The sequence below is a fragment of the Sphaerodactylus townsendi genome, linkage group LG10, assembly GCF_021028975.2.
Source record: "Sphaerodactylus townsendi isolate TG3544 linkage group LG10, MPM_Stown_v2.3, whole genome shotgun sequence".
Taxonomy (NCBI): domain Eukaryota; kingdom Metazoa; phylum Chordata; class Lepidosauria; order Squamata; family Sphaerodactylidae; genus Sphaerodactylus; species Sphaerodactylus townsendi.
This window is the reverse complement of record NC_059434.1, coordinates 63,231,214-63,243,453: the sequence shown is the minus strand read 5'-3', so window position 1 is coordinate 63,243,453 and position 12,240 is coordinate 63,231,214.

Below are 12,240 nucleotides of genomic sequence, written 5' to 3'. Positions count from 1 at the left end.
TATCTGGCTCTAATTGTTGTCATTGGGTAGTATAACATGGAGTTGGATTGAAACCATTCAAATCACACAATGAGCTTATCCACACATGAAAATTGTCTGCTGATGGAGGGACTCCATTTTTCTGACTATTGCTATCAGTGCATCAACAAAATGTCATAGATATCAAAGGCAAGAGTATCTGTAGAGAGAGAGCTTGTATACACAGTATCACATAAAGCTGCCTTAAACCGAGTCAAACCATTGACCTATGATGCTTGGCATTGGCTACTCTGACTTGAAGCAACTCTCCAGGGTCCCAGGGTCAAGTCTTCTCATGACCTATGTTATAATCATTTGAACTGGAGGTGCCCGAGATTGAAACTGGGGCCTGCTGCATGCAAACCAGAAGGTCACAGCGCTCCTCCTCCCCCCGCCCCCCGGGGACCCTTGGGACTGACTGTGCAATATAGTGATAAGAGCTGAGTCACTGTCAGGAAGATGGAGAGCAGGTTGTGTCCCCACCACATAGTTGCCACTAAGTGAATGGCCACCATTGCTTTGTATGGGAGAAAGTGTACTAGAGAACCAAGATGCAACCTACTTGTTTCTCCAGTGACCCAAGCTTTAAAAAATGATGCTTGAGCCTGTCTTCCAGCTTGGGAGACAGTATGGTGTAGTGGTTAAGAGCAGGTGGACTCTAATCTGCAGAACTGGATTTGATTCCCCACTCTTCCACATAAGTGGCAGACTCTAATCTGGTGAACCTAGTTTGTTGCCTCAGTCCCACATATGATGCCAACTGTGTGACCTTGGGCTAGTCATAGTTCTCTCAGAACTCTCTCAGACCTTCAGAAAGTGTATGTTGTGGGGAGAGGAAGGGAAGAAGTTTGTAAGCCATTTTAAGATTCCTTACAATTGAAAAAGTGGAGTGTAAATCCAAATGCTCTTCTGCGCATTGCCCAGTTATGGGGGCCTGATGAAAATAAGACATGACAAAATATTAGGAGAGCGGAATGAAAGAGATGTTTAAAATACCCATTATTATGTCAGATTCATCTAGGTGGGCTGGTTGGTCTATTAGAGGGACATGTACATTCATGCATATACAGCATCTTTGTGGCATAGTCAATAGGGTGCAGGACAGACAGAAACATCTAAGCAGCTGTTGGGGAGAAAATGTTCCAAAGAAGAGCATTCTATTTTAATTTTTTTATCCAAGGAGAGAATGGTGATCTATAATAATTTAGAAAGGATGGCATCACCATTTCCCGTGTTAGATCTCTCTTGAAATATATTGTGTTCCATATTGGGCATTGTGATTTAAGAAGGACGTTGACAAGGTATAATGTGTCCAGCAGTGGGCAACATAGATGGTGAGGGGGTCTGCAAAGCAAGTCATATGAGGAAAGGATCTGGGTATGTTTGGCCTGGCAATGAGAAAACTGAGAAATGATAGGATATCCATTTTCAATTATTTGAGGGGCTGTCATACAGGATAGTGCAAAGTGGTTTTCTGTTGCCCCAGAAGGTTGGAACTAGAACCTAATATTTTGTCATGTTTTATTTTCATCAGCTGAAATTAAATCAATAAATTAAATCAAAATAGTTTTCAGCTTTAAACATTAGGAAGAACTTCCTGGCAAAGCAATTCCTCAATGGAACAGGGTTTCTCAAGAGGTAGCCTCTTTGGAGGTTGTGGAGAAATGGCCTTTTCCAATCAGGTATCACAGATTTGGAGGACTTAAAAGATGCCAGAGGGACATCAGGAAGAACTACCTGATCTAGGGGGAAAAGATATCTTGAACCAGCCTGACCAAGTCAAAAGAGGGTGGGGCCAGGGAACTGATAAAAGTGCTGGAAGCAGAGAGGTGCAGTCTCTTCTCTTTCTGCTGGGTCACTGAAGGGAGCAGACCTCTTGCTGAGGCTGTGCAGAGAGCAGCCATTTTTTGAACCATGTGTTCATCCAGGGAGCTCACTCAGCCTATCAGGTAACGGGAACTCTTTGAGAATTGCAACCTTCTAAGCTTTAAGGGCCTACCCTATTTTGAACAACTGCTAGGGTATGTTTAGAGAGGGGAACAGGGGATTTGCGTTTAAATCTCCTTTGTTTTGGAAACCCTTGCTCAATCTGGTACAGTGCTAAAATATACTTGTGAACATTTTATTTTTAATAAATACTTTTAGATCTGGGAAACAGTTTTCTGTATGAATGCCCTACAGTCTTGGATGCATATCTAAATAGGAGGGGGGAGGAAGTCTGGCAGCTGGCAAACAGCTTTTCTCCGGGATCTCCAATTTGCCCTGTGGAACCCAGGAGAGGGGAACCAGGGGAAACTGAGGCTAGGCCTCACAGTTGAAAAGGAAGTTGGGGAGCCCTGACCTTCCTCAGCGGGAAGTTCCTCAAACGGTCAGGTGGTGGCAGCGATTTACCCAGAGAGAAATCTAGCCCTCCCCAGGAAAAGTTGGCAACTGGGCCTGCTAGGCAAAGCAAGTGTGTTCTGCCACAGAGGTTTTTTAAAAAGAGGCTAGATGGCCATCTGACAGCAAAGGAAGGGAAAGCATGAAGGGACGAGTCAGTGCTTGGCACTTGTGACCCTTTCTTACATGGTCAGGTAATGCTGATAGACACTTAAGGATCAGAAAGGAATTTTGGTCTCTGATCCTGGAGTTTTCCTCTAAGCACAGAGCAGGGGTCTGGGGTTTGAGAGGCAGCTGTGAATTACCTGTGTTGTACAAGGGACTGAGCAAGATGATCCTTGAGGTCCCTTCCAGCTCTATGTTTCTACATAGCCTTCTCCTGGCTTTCATCTCATAGTCACAGAATCTTGAAATCGGCTCACTCACAGTTTTATGATTTTTCTGGGGGCTTTCATAAAAGCCCTGTGAGGGCAGGCTCTGGCTGTGATGTAGTTGCTCTTGCGTGAGGAAACGTCCCCAAAGTAACATTAAGCTTTTCTATTCATACAAAGCTTATCTAGCTTCTGGATGACACAATACTTTTTAATGTACTCAAATATAAAGCTCTAGTTTTTTAAAAGAAATATGCTTTCAATAGTGGGGGGAAAGGAGAGAAAATATGAAGCCATATTCTCACAGTTCACTGGAATGTCATCCCAATAAATTCTACATGCTACCTCGGAGTTACAAGCACTATATGAAATTGATCCTATAATTTGGGGGGGGGGGGGCAGGGATCGTTATTCGTATTCGTGCATTTTGTTCAAGACTGTCCTTGGCTTCTGTTTGATAAGTAAAACGTTAAGGTTGCCGCCATCTTGTGGTTACTACTTCACATGTTAGGTTTGGGAGCTTCTCAGCAGAACTGAATTATCAGGTTGTTCAGGTGACCATTTTTGCACTGTGTTATAATTCTCAAGAAAGGATTACATGAACTTGTCATTCTCATTTTTCTTGAAGTGGAACACACTTTGTGGACATTTAGTATCATTTTGGGGTTTATTTGCAAAGGAACTAAGTGCTACTTGTGCCTCTCAAACAATATTTATTTATGTAATTAAAACATTTTTATTCCCCCTTTTCACCTAATCAGGGTCAACAAGACAGCAAACTTAAAAACAGTAAAACATTAAAACAATTAAAATACAATAAAATTGTAAAAAAAAATATTAAAGCACAGCACTAGAAGGAGGGCCAGTATTGTTATTAGGGGTTTGCCAGATGAAACAAAGTCTTTGGTTCGCTGGAGAAAAACACGATAGAGGGAGACAGACAAGTCTTCCTGGTGGGCCATGTGGGAATATGGCCCAGCAAAGCTTGTGATTGGCCATTGGAGATGCTTGTGCAAGTTTTTAAAAACATTGCTTGGGCACCAACTGCCACCAAGCACAACGATCTTCACTATGTGATAGAAGGTAAGTTGCAGTAGCCATTTTGTGACTTGCTCTGCCTCCTGTGGTAGCCATTTTGTGGCAATCATTTTGTGGATGTGCCCAGCCTGCTGTGTCAGAATTCCAGAAGAACCTGCAGACTCAAAAAGGTTGAAGACCGCCCCCCCCCTCCACTTAATGGTTTTTAAGGTATACTACCTATCTGTCCTTCAACAAATTCTGATATTATCTATAATTATTGCCTAAACAGGTTTCATTCATAAATTCAAATATTGTCTAGGGGGGGGAAAGAAGAGAGACTTGTTTGAAACAACCAGTGTGCCCAGTACAGAATTTAGTCCACACCAAAGGGCTGAGCCAGAGAGCCATGACTTATCATGTTACCCTCATAGCATGGCCAACAGAATCCCTGAAGGAGCTTCAGAAAAACATTCCTCTGAAACTGTCCAGCTCAAGCATTTGTTGCCTTCCTGCTTCTACTGCTAAACATTGGGTGATGGAACACATCACTCTGCACAGACATTCCTAGGCAAGCCAAGATGATCTGGGCCCTCATTCAGTGATACAGGTTTTCTCCCCACCACATTCTGCCATCACTTCCCCAGTTAGTCAGTCTGAAGCCCCAAGAAACATAAGCAGTCCTGGAAGAGCACTTCTCTGAAGCCAATCAGCTGCTGCATTTGTTGCCTTCCTCTTTCCGTTGCTAAACACCAGGCTGGGGCAGACATCATTCTGTGCAGGTATACCTAGGTGAACTGAGATGAAATGGCTTTTCACTGAGTAGTTCAGGTTTTCTCCCTGACAAGTTCTCCTACTGCTTTCGCATTGTATTTTTCCCCCCTTTGGCATACTCCAGGTATGTTTTCTTTAAATAGGACCTGTTCCCACAACAGATATATTTGTTACATAAAATATGACTTGTAAGTCCCAGAAGCTATAGACCTTTTTTTTGTCAAAGAACCTGTACTACAAGTATGGTGTTCTTTTATGAGATGGCATACCATAGAGCTGATTTCTATATAATGAGAACAGCAGATCTGTTGTTTTATCCATGGCTACGACTAATTTCTCTATGGTAAGTGAACGTAGGGTGGATTGATAATGTGGAGAGTTGCAATTCAGTGTTTCTGAGAAAATGTGGGATCTAGCCATGGGGAAGTGGTAGTGAATGACACAAATCTGATTATTGCATTAAACAGGCCCTGGAAATATTATGCTGATGTAAAATCTGAATGGAATTGATAGACTAAATGTTTCTTCTCATGGGACATTTTTGCACTTCGGATCTCCTACACATATTGTGTACATTTACTTTGGGTTTGATTTTCACTTATGCATGTGTTTTCCCCCTTCAGAATTCACCATACTGCAGATCAGAGAAGCCCCGTATTTGTGAACGCTGGCAAATGTGATTCTCCCCTCCCCTTGCATGCAAAGGGAAAGCAAAGCACACAAGTGTGCATTTTGCTTCCTTTGGGTTTTCTGCTCCTTCCCCCCCTTCCCTGACCACACAGGAGCAGTGCTGTCTTCTACCCCGCCATCATTTCCAGGGGAAGATGGGGCTTCTTTTAAAAAAATGTTTGGATACTTTTGATTGTGGGCATGGCTTTTTTAAAAAACCAGAAAAAAAACAAAAACAAGTTGCAAACAACTTGCCAACCTGGAAGCAGGGGGCAGGAAAAATGATGGCTGAGCTTGGGATAACCAGTGGGGCACTTCCTCCAATTTGGGAGACCCCACTGCAAAGCACACAATCACACCGCAAACAATAAGTGCACAAAGGGCCACGGTTTCAATCTCTGTGTTTGAAAAATGACAGTTGTTCAGAGTATCTGTAATATGCAAGATGTGTTGCCAGCTGAAGTGAGTGGGGACTCAACATCCATTTTCTGGATATAATTTGTGTAGGTCTTTTAAATGTGTTGCTATTTTCTGCCCTGCCTTGACACAGAGACAATAAAACGAGCCTTCCTTGAAAATTAAGAGCAGGCCTCTAAGGCTTGAAGGAGGCAAAAAGTGCAATACAAAAGATGATCATAAATCAATGGGAAACAACCACTTGGCACTAATGGCTCATTTGTTTAGACATATTTCAATGGCGGCTGCCTTCTGCAGTGAAGAGGGCGAGGGAAATGATGTCTGCCAAAGGGTATCATTAGAGCAGGCCAATAATGAGCACCACTGGTCTGCAGTGGAAGATCCTCTCAAAGTATATCTTGTGAAGCAGAGAGAGCTGCAGGGAAAAAGCTGGGCCCTTTGGTAAGGCAAAGCACATAACTTGGCTGTTCCACCTGCCTGCAGAAGGACTCGTTAGCTGATCTGATAAGGTCTGTAAATATTGTTTCATGGAAAGGGAATAGCTAGTTCCACTCCATACCTGCAGACTATGGTGCCAGAAGACATTCTACAAACTGAAAAGTTCAAGTAGGTGAGTTGCTCAGTTTGGCTTTGTTTGTATTAAACCTGCAGAGTTGCTTATCTGAATGCTCTCTCCCCCCATATATATATATTAAAAATAATTTCCTCATTGAATTGTTGAATGCCTTCATGGCTGAAATCAACTGGCTTTTGTAGGTTTTGCCACCTGAGGAAGGGAGAAAGCAGTCCAAGAGTGCCGAAGGAGACACAGAAAACCCCATTGTGTGGATAAAATCTGGCCACAGCTGTTTTATTGGTGTGCTGGCAAAAGGAAACAGAGGCATAGCATAGGGGATGGATTCAGCACTGGGCAGTATGTCTGCTGTCCCCCAGTAATAACTTTCCCCCAGCCCGATGCATGCGGGAAAACACCAACGCCTAAAGCAGCCAGATAGTGGGAGTCATCTAGGTGCTGGCCTCTGGATGAACTCCCCTTGCTGCCAGGGGGTGTGAGCCACCAGCAGCCCCCACCTGGCCATGTGGTTCACAGGCTCACTCCACCCCCCAGCCTCTTATGGAGACCCCCACCAAATGGCAAGGGCTGGCACGCAGGCACCTCCTCCCCTGAACGGATCAGTCCCCATGCACAACCCACCAGGCTGTGACAGATGAAATGCAAATAATAACAACAATCACTGTAACCAGAATACCAAAAACAAAAAACTCACACCCACGAAGGAGGGAGGGAGAAGTCATTGGTGCTCGGGCAAGAAGAGGTGCAGGATGACCTGGCCTGCCCATATAAGGCTATGGCCCCGCCTCCACCAGGCAAGTCATTCACTCGCGCTGGCAGCTGGACAGACCCATTCTGGGCTGGATGCCGGCGCTGAGCCTGCCCCTCTTCCTGCTCCACCCCAGGGCAGCAACAGCAGCCAAGGTAAATCTCAGCCGCTCTTTCTGTGCTGTGTTGTCTGGTAGTTTTTTCTCCTAACATTTTGCCTGCATCTATGGCTGGCATCGTCAGAGGCATGTCACAGTAAGATGTGTTTCTCTCCATGCCACACAGTCCAAAAAACCCACAACCTTAACCATTGTTAAAAAATTAATGTTTAAAGAAGACAAGGTAATACTTCTCTTCCTCAAATGCTAGTTTTCTATACTTTTTGTTCGTTTTGTTTTATATAAGGGATTATTACATTACGCTATCTCTGATTAAGTGGCCGCTCCAAGAGGTGCCCCATGTGTTTCCCCCTGACTGAACATTTCAACTCTGAGAGTGAACTAGAACTTTGAAGACCATGCCATTTAAAAAGCCATGTAATGACCATCTTCTTAAGGGTTATACCAGTGGTGAGATCCAAAAATTTTAATAACAGGTTCCGATGGTGGTGGGATTCAAACAGTGGTACCACCGCACACACGCACCTCCAGTCCCTGTTGGGCAGGGAGGTTGCTTTAGTAACCCCTTCTTGGCACTCAGAAAAAATTAGTAACCACTTCTAGAGAAGTGGTGAGAACTGGTTGGATCCCACCTCTGGGTTATACACCTCCTTCTAAGAATAATCAGACAGAAAATAAGCTTCCTGTACAACCAGGAAATGAGGGTGTATGACTTAGCAATAAACCACACTGTCTACAGAGTTCCCATTTTAAATCCCTGGCTTTTCCAACCCATGGTTCTTTGGTAGCAGTTGTTGGGAAAATCGTTTCTTTGCCAGAGTGCCTGGAGAGTGTCTTTCAGCCTGAGTACACAACACGGAGTTGGATGGACCACTGGTTTAATTTGGTTTATGGTTGTTTTCATAGTCAGCTAACATTGTTAAGAAGTACCTATTTATACAGCCCTATTGCAAGACATGGTAATATACCATTATTATGATAGTTCACTTCATATTAAAAAAATGTGCAAGCAAGCTGAAAGAAACATAGCATCCTTAAACATTTGCCTTTAAAAATCATGCTACTTATTGCTAAGAAGCAACAGTGTTTTGTTGTCTGTGATTTTGTAGCCTGTAAGTAGTCCCATAGGAGCCTATGAACAGCCTGAACCTGACTCTATAATTCTTACCATGTGCTACTATGGAAGAGGAATGAGCAAGCACAGGTAAGCCAATTACCAGGTTAGGGCAGATTTGGTTCCCAAAGAATCCCCATGATTTGCTGAACTGAAGCCAACCTGCTTCCACTATCCTTTGTTCTTATAGATAACAGAATACATGTAACAGGTTCCTGTTTAATCGGTCAGAGAAATGGTAGAACTAATGCAATTTCACACACCACACACAAATGATGTTGCATACAAAACACGTGTTCGCAATTTTCATAATCCTTCAAGCCACCCACAGCATTGGAAGTCCACCTCTTGTTCTCTCCTAGCTTGAAAAATCCTAAGTTACAGATTCATTAACAAATTTCAGAGCTGCTGGAACCGATAAAACAGAAGGTTTGTAATTCAATCCTTTTGTGCACAACAAAATTAGCCTCCAGATAATGCTGATCCTCCTGATCAATTTCTGTGTCTGCACTTAACAATCTCTTTGGCACAGAATGTGAAAATGATGTGTTTCATTTCTGAAAACTGTCAGGCATGCAGTCCAAGGGCTGTGTGTTTAAAACAGCTGATTTATTTCCAGTGCTTCGGAGCTGATTGCTTTCCCATGACAAATGTGCTACTGCTAACATCTTTCAGCTATGGAAATGCAATTTGTAATAGTAGCTGTCAATCCTGCCTTTTTCTAGTGTTGTTTTAGTTTTCATTCTGTGCTCCTAGCAAGTGGCCATATCATTACTATCTGATTCTTTCTGCCATCAAAACTTAGAGATTCTTCCTTATGCATGTGCATTATCCATGGGTGCAGACAATTAGCATGTTCAGCTCTGGAGTACAGAGGGAACATTTCGTAAAGTTTAAGGTTCTGCTCAAAATAACATTCAAGGGTAATCTGTAAAACCCAATCTGTTTGTGTAACTATTGTTTGTGATTTATTTCAGATTTATTAAAATGATTCCCTGCAAATTTGTAGAAGCAAGAATTCCATTTACGCTGAACTGATTTGGTATTCTTTTTTGGTTTATCAAATAAATATAAAACTCCATCGCAATATTTCACTTTGTTAGTTACTCCCTTACATAGACGTGCCTTCATGATGGCCAGATTTAATATTTTTCCCTACCACGTTACTGTGAGGAAATATCAAAAGATTCCCTTCCAACAACAGTCATGTTATTTTGGTTGTGATACTCCAGACTCTCTTACGTATCTCTTACTAAACTGTAACCATTTTGGTTACCAACGTGCTCCACTAACAGATTATTTACAAAAGTCGTGTCTTAACAAGTATGATGAAGATATTCAAATTAAGGCCCTCTTAGTTGATAAGAACTCCAATTCAGCCGACATAGTAGCAAGATATTTGGCAGCTATTTACCTACATCGTACAGGGAAATATAAAAAAAATTAAAAATTAATGTTATAAATTTTATTTATGCCTATTTTACTATGCCAATAAAGGTTTTACTGACTGACTGACAGTACAGAAAGTGGTAGAGATTTATGCAACAGGGCCATTAGAAAGAGGACATGCCGAGAAAACAGGGATGGGATGGATCCTGCCGTGATTGCTGTCCTGGTTGTGCTGTTTCTATGAAGGACCATTCTGAGCTCGTGCTTTTTTTCTGAAGAAAACTGATGAGTGTCAAAATGGAAAAGGGGCTAGAGAGATGTAAAGTTCTGCTGGGGAGAGAGGAATTTGCAATAGCTGAAGCTCTTAACGGCATCACTAAGGCTAGGGACAAACAGTCAGCATGATGGGGTGGGGAACGTCTGTTCGTTGGACAGCATAGAGAGAAAGCACAAGTCCCCCCTCCCATCTCCTTTCTTTGCCTTCCCTGTAAATTGAAGAGCCACTTTCTTCCTTTCCCATCAAAAAACCTTTGCCCTTTTGTGCCCTTATTCTACTTTGCACTAGAATTTTCTAGAAATAGAGTTCAGATGATGCAATGTCTACAACTTTATATCCATTTCCTGTCTCTTACATCTTCAGGAGCAGGTCACTCACCCTGACTGTTATGGGAAAAAACCAGCTGCTTTTGTACTGTTGCAATACAGTAATATAATAGTCATGGTCATTCCTTGAGAATCATGATCTGGCCACAGTGAACCATGCTCTGATCACATTCATGTTAAATTACTGTAATGCTGTCTACATGGGGCTGAAAATGGTTTAGAAACATCAATTGATCCCAAATGCAGTGGCTAGGCTACTGTTAAGGGTTGGTTGCAGGTACTGTATCACTTCTGTGATGAAAAAAAATCTGCTCTATTTACCTATCTGGGGGCATAATTCAAAGTGCTGGTTTAAGGTGCTGAATAGCTTGGGATCAGGGTACCTGAAAGACCATCTCCTCCTGTACTATCCACTCCACTAGTTAAGATGAGCCTCACCGCTGCCTTTTTCAATCCCTCAGGAAAGGTCCCTGAACTTAGGAACAGATTAACAATATTTTCTAAGTGGACCCATTCTATATCTCTACTGGCTTTGATCAGCAAAGATGGGCATAGGTCTGAGAGGCAAGTGGCTGGCTTTACAGCTCTCAGAATCCTGTCAACGGGCCTTTCCCCACTTACCTTAAGCCCCGCGCTACTTGAGGAGAGTAGCACGGGGTCCCCCGGCACTCCCCACGATAGGGGCGGCGACAGCACAGCCGCCCTGCCACTGCCCCACCCCCTCAGCGCGCAGCATCCCAGGCGCTCTTCTTAACGGCGCCTTTTGATGACCCCACACAGAGCGGGGGGTTGTGGGGATGCCCGGGCGAGCACCTGGGATGCCGCTCTGACAGCAGCACGTGGCATAGGGCGGGATTGAAGAGAGTGGGGAAAGGCCCGTTGGGCATCTTCCTGGGAGTGCTGACACAAGTGGTCCTAAGTTGGACCTAAAGACAATCCCTGGGGTTGTAATGTCAGCTGTGACTTGATGGCACAGATACTGCCATTAAAACGATCTGACTTCCCAGTGTGGTCACCTAGAGGTGATTCTTACTTGCCACTGGTGGCTGACTTCTTATAAGCACGAAATTTTATCTAGTTGTTAAGATTGATTGAGAATTGACGTACTACAAGTCAGGGCATGGATGCTTGCTCCTAGCAGCAAACTATGAATGTTGTTATACAAAAGGTCTGTGCGCATCCTCCTATCAGCCAGGGGGCTGACACAGTTAACTTTGACAGCACTCTTGAAACGGAAAGGGTGGCTCATAAACATTCTGACTGTATGGAGAACATGCTGCACATAATGTTGGTTCTGAACTTGGCCAGTTGATGGAATATATTTATGATTAAAATAAGAGGAATTTGAATGTTCTTTGTCATTTGCTTTTATAAGATGGAAGGAGAATGTCTTGTGAAAATGCACCAACATGCACAAGAATCAGTCATTGCCATGGCAAAAACTAGGCTTAAAAACAGCCTTTCAGTCAGTTTTTTCTGAAAACTTGGTATCTACTGCCCTCCCATGGCTTTACAAAGAAAAAGTCTTGGACAAACAATAGCTTGCTGAAAGTTAAACTGAATATTTATACATTATGGTCTTTATATAATAATTTTGAACTGGGTAGCTTGCAATATATTAATTACATCCCCTAATAAAACCGATTGCATAGGCCCTTAATGCTTTTAATTGTTTAAGAATTATTCCTTGGCAATAGAGAATGTGATCAATTGTAGACTATTTCTAATGTCTCCTTTTTGGGCAAAGTGATTGTGTGATGCCAAGACAACTTAAGATATACCTGAGTTGTTTCTGCATATTATTACATATTTTACTGATTCACTGACTGGATTTTTCCCAACTAGATGACCTCTATCCATTTTTAATCAGACATCAGACCAGGTAGAGCTAACCATGGCATGTATTTTCCTCTCCCCCAAACCCAAAGGGCAGTCCCAAGAGGAAGAGATTTTGGTCAAGAAAACCTCCTTAAAAATGGTTAAACATTCTTGCTGTCCAGCTAAACATTCAGTCGTACTGAAAGACAATGTTGGAACAACAATAATGGA